Genomic DNA, 5,517 nt, shown 5'->3' with positions numbered 1-5,517 from the left:
GTTGGATCTCATGGAGGCATTTCCTCAACTGAAGCTCCTTTCTCTGTGATAACTCCAGCTGTGTCAAGTTGACACAAAAATAGCCAGTACAGGTGAGGTAGCTAAAGGTACAGGATTTATTTATGACTTTATAGCCCTAAAACAGATGCTGTTAATGGATGCCCATATCCATTTACCCCTGGGCACTCCTCACATCCATGCTAGCCATACCCTTCTCCACAAAGGGTCTGGCCCTCATCACAGGCATGTCCTTCCTAGTCTGCCATCCCCCGAATTCTCCCTCCCTCCCTCTGGGAAGCTGATCACTGAATTCACCATCAGCTAGTGAAGACCTACCCTGCTTAAAACAGCACCAGGAGGAAGGGGGGGTGCCTCTATTTCCCTTTAGTGTTTAAGCACAGTTTGGCAGTTTCTGAGGAAGATGGCAGGGTCTGGGTGACAGCATCCAGAGGTAGAGACACTGGAAAACAAGACTTTTAAGGTTTCCTTTAATCCGCCAGGAAAGCTTGCGGTCACAGTCACATATGAACGAGGACAGGTGAGCCTGGAGGCTGCAGTCCAGGACCAGCATGGGTGCTAGCTGACTGGCAAGGTGCCAGCCTTTCGGACATCCACTCTCCCCTCCTCATGGCTCACACTCTGTCCCACACCTGCCGCCTTATAGTTGGCCTCCAGGGTTACCTTGTCTCACAGATGTGTTTGTAGCAGAAAGGTGTTACAATGTACAGAGTTGTGGCCTTGAGTCACTGCTCTCCCTCTCTATAGGAAAGGATAACACTTTCTTAGAAGCCCCCTTCACAGACCTCCTCAAGTCTCATTTGTCACAAGTAGGTCACATACGCCTAGTCTTGGGTCAACCATGGGATGACAGTGATTGGCTTAGGTCAGGCAAAATGTATCCCATAGAGCCAAAATTATGAGATTGGCAGGGAAAGGGGAAAGGGGGTCAGCAGCCAGATGAGCTGTAACTAGTGTGAGACATACCAAAGAAAGAAAATACTTTGTTGAGACAGAGTTTTGTTAAGTAGTAGCCCAGGCTAACCTCATTATGTAGCCCGGGCTAGCCTTCAACTTAAGATCCCAGCCCTCAGCCTCTCAAGTCCTGAATTATAGGCATACACCACCACATCTAGATCAGTCAAGATTTTGGTATCTGTGATCACAAACTGTACACCTGGCCAAGGTCCACTGTGGAGGCAGCTGCTGGAGTCGCCTCAGGTGTGGAAACTTTCCTTGGAAATATATCCACCTTGCACCTCCTCTCCTCATGCCACCCTTTCCTAGGAGGTTCTTGGCATGTGGAAAGCGATTTGAAAGTGATCTGTTTGTGTTGGCAATGGCTGCATGGGAGCGCAAATCAGGAGCTCAAATGCTTAGTAACCTCCATATAACTGTCAAGACCACGCCCCGGACCACGCCCCGAACCTCGCCCCCAACTGCCTGTGTTGTGAATACAGTAAGACCACTGTGACCTTCTAAACATTAATTGGTTTTTTTTTTAATAATCTGCATTTTTTAAAAAAGCTAAGGCAACAAAACTTGAGGGGAGGAGGTATTAGCATTGGGGAAAAAAAAAAAAAAAAACAAAACGTCTCCATGAGAATGGAGGCAGGAATACTTTTCTACAAGACCCCAGGAGCCTCATCTCCACAGGACATGCGCTGCTTTCCTCGGGCCTCTCCCAGGCAAGCCCTCCAAGGGCAGAATTGATATTCAGCTCCAATAGCAGACAGCTGCTGCGGTCTCCCACAAACTGCCTGGGGCTTACATTATTTTATTCGGGGGTCTGCATGATGGTTTAGTAACGGCCATTCTCAGAAAACAACCAAGGCAATTTCAGGATTTGCTGTCACAATAGGCACACTAAAAATAAAGTCAGCATAAATAGATTAAGAAATTGACAGAATAACAAGGCATAAAGAATTAGAATAAATGCGCAGGCTGCGAATGACAAGCGAAGCCTGGTTCGGGGAGGTGGGGGTGACAGAGGGGAGGTGGGCTTATCTGCTGACTCTGAGCTTTCCATATGCTTCCTGGCTGTGGGGAGAGCTTATTTCTTAGGGACAGTCAGCATATACTCAGATTTTGCATTAGCAAGCATAGAAGCTCTTCTGTGCCATGGGAAGCCAGCAGCTTTCCTGTGCCATTCCAATTTCTCCCCTCCCCCCCCCCCCACCCCCCCTGGCGGTTCCTCTTTGAAAGACAGATTGGAAGCGTTCTAAATTGATTCCTAATCCCAGGCAGGCGTTTGGAGAAGGATGAGGGTGTGGTACAGAAGGGAGTGGGCTGGGAAAATGTTTGTAATTCTGTCCTGACATTTGGAGATGAAGAATCTCTTTGGTAAACTGGCAGAGCAGGAAAGAAAGAAGGGGCGGGGGAAGCCTCTACATGCTAGGAACTGCTGTGTAGGTCAGAGTATGCCTTGGCTATTTTGGAGATGTGGAGCCATGTGAATTTGGGGTGCTCAACTGGATCGTCACAGAGTCCTGGCCAGGGTTTGGCTCCTTCTTTCTCCAGGGTGGGTAGAAAATATCTCAAGCCTCCCAGGTCAGTTGACTATGGGATGGATTGTGGGGAGAAGGGGGAAGGGACTCTGTTAATCCCACCTCCTGTCTCACCCAGGCTAAGACTCTGGTTGGTAGCCTGGAGTGTACACCTTGCTTTTATGGAAACTTCTTATGGGACTTTCTAGAGGTTGTTTTCCAGCCAAGTTCCCTGGTTATTAGGTGCTAATTTTAAAAAAGAGCTCTTACCATAAGTTTGGCAAATCCTGGTTGGAATGAGCGAGGCAGGTGAGTTCTCTTTGAGGAGTCTGTCTTTACCGTGATAGGAGGCATTACATGTCTTGCAGAGGGAGGAAAGCAGCAACATTCCCACTGAAACTCTCCCTTCTAAATATCTTTGCAGGGAGAGCCCTAGTGGAACTCAGTGCTACCCACAGCTCAATAAACAGCAAACAAATGAATAGTTTTTAGTGGAACACTTGGGTCGAATACAGAGGTTGAAAATGTCCCAGGGACCAATCATACACATTTCAGCCCACTGACTATCCTGAAGCCAGGGTTTCCTCTCCGAGAGGGGACAATGTTGTGCAAGGCCCTCTAGGTTTTTGTCTGGCCAAGACCAAAACTCTTGTCAAGATTTTTCTAGCCCAATACTAATTTGATTATCTACAGGGGGTGTAGCTTAAACAATGGGCATAACAGATATGAGTTGTTCCAAGTGAGGAAGAAGGGGGACCCCAAAGCTAGACTAACCTAGCCTTGGTGACCCCCCAAGTCATTTTCCCCATCAGTGTGCTAGAACTTGGGGGTGGGGTGATCATGAGAGGTCAGTTAAAGTTAAATAAACTTCGATTTCACTGTAGATGTTTAGCCATCTCATTAAGAACACTATCACATCAGGTGCTTTGCTAGCAGAGCAGGTTATGGCTGGTCTCCTTGTGGGAAGATACAAGGCATCACCTCCCCAGGTAGCTGCAGGGGACAAGGAGGGCACCCATGTGAGTTAGGGACAATCAACTTCCTGGTCTTGTCATTTGATGAAGCAGAAGGATTTCAATACTCACTATGCTTCCCAGCTTGAATAGCGTTCAAAAGAGGTAAGGGAAGCTGGGGGGAGGGGTGGGAGGCTCTGCAGACCAGCCTGAGCAGGATGTCGAAGCACATCAGGCTCTGGAGATCTGGTTATTGTTTCTGAAACATAGTATGGGGCCTTCTGTACCCCTCTACACTCGTCTACTGCAAAGTTCCACTTACCACACAGGACTCACCAATCCTCACCCAGCACCTGAGACAGTGGGACCCAAAAGTCAGCAAGGCTACACTTGTGGAAAGCAAGAGAGGATGGCCAGACTGTGGGTCATGGTGAGGAATCTCAGGGGGTACAGGCTGGATCAAAAAATCAATGTCTCTCCCTGCCTCTCTCTCTGCAGGGGATCAGACGCCACTGAGCCACTAGCTCTGCCACCCCAAGGTAAATAATTTATTTTGATGCCCAGTTATAAAATGAAGATTGAGGGGCCCACTGAATAGGATGGTCAGCTGATTTTCAGCCATGGTGCAGAACAGTTCAATGGGCAAAGGGTAATCTCTCCAGTAAACAGTTCTGGGATAACTGGACATTCATATGAGAAGACGCTGCCACCCAGTTGAATCTCACCTAAACCTTAAGCTATATACGAAATTTAACTAAAAGCAGGTCATGGGCATTGGTGTGGATTCTAAAGCTGTTAAAAGTCTGCAAGAAAACACAGCAGAAAAAAAATTCAACTTTGGATTAAGGGATGCTTTCTCGATAGCAGCACTAGAAGTGTGGCCCATAGGAAAAATCAAAGTGACACATTGCACTTGATCAAGATTCAGACTTCTACTTTTGGGCCAGTGAGATGGCTCACTGGGTAAAGGTGCTTGCGACCAAATGTAATGATGTGAGTTCAATCCACTCCCTAATCACTGCCTTGATCAACTTGGACAATATGGCGACCCACAAAAGGAGCCAACACATCAGTGAGGATGGTGAAGGGGTGGCACTTCTGCTCCTTAGATACACAGCTCACATCTGTCTATCCAAAGAGGCACTTGCTGCACACAGATTCACAGGAGTCTGCGTTTAAAAGCTGAGATGGGACCAGGGAGACAGCTCAGCAGATGAAGGTATGTGCTTCAAAGCCTGGTGGCCTTAGTTTAGTCTTTGGTACCACAGTAGCCTCTGGTGCCCATGTTAGAAGAAAATCAGCCCTGACAAGCTGCCCTCCTTTGACCTTCACATGCATGTTTGCCCCCCCCCCCATCATAAGTAAAGGTAATGGTTTGTTTTTTAATGAGAAGAACGTGTCAGAGGGCAGAGGCTGGGGTGAGAGTTGGCAGTGAATGATTTTCTGGGTACGATGTACAAGGAAAACCAATTAAATATAAACTCCTGAGATATACTATATGCAGGCTTGGGCAAGTAGATAATTAAGATGAATGTTGTAAGTTACACAGAATTGTGAAGAATCACGCTTTGGTTCATGGGCCATGGCTCCCACCATATTCTCTTCCAAAGGTTTTATGTGGTGATGTCATTCCATCTGTATGGTAGCGCTAATTTTAGAGATGACCAAAGTGGTGTCCAGACAGGTGAGGTAACTTGCCTAAGGTTGCACAGGTAAGAAGTGGCAAAGCCAGGATTTGAACCCGTTGTCTGATATCAACATCTGTCTTCCCATTCTGATCAATAAGCATAAAAATGGCTTTATTTGGGCAGGTGTGTGTCATATTTCTACCCTGTGTGTGTATGTACATATATATGTATACACACATAGGATACACACACACACACACACATATATATATATATGTATATATATATCCTATGTAATCCTTTATATATAGTTTTTATGGGCATATGGTTTGCCTTATAATACCAAGGAGCTAGCCACCTCTTGGGTTTTTATTTTAAATATGTGTCTTAGTCAGGGCTTCTATTCCTGCACAAACATCATGACCAAGAAGCAAGTTGGGGAGGAAAGGGTTT

This window comes from Mus caroli, chromosome 17 (assembly GCF_900094665.2).
Source record: "Mus caroli chromosome 17, CAROLI_EIJ_v1.1, whole genome shotgun sequence".
Classification (NCBI taxonomy): domain Eukaryota; kingdom Metazoa; phylum Chordata; class Mammalia; order Rodentia; family Muridae; genus Mus; species Mus caroli.
The sequence above is the reverse complement of the archived record's forward strand: the minus strand, read 5'-3'. Positions refer to the sequence as shown.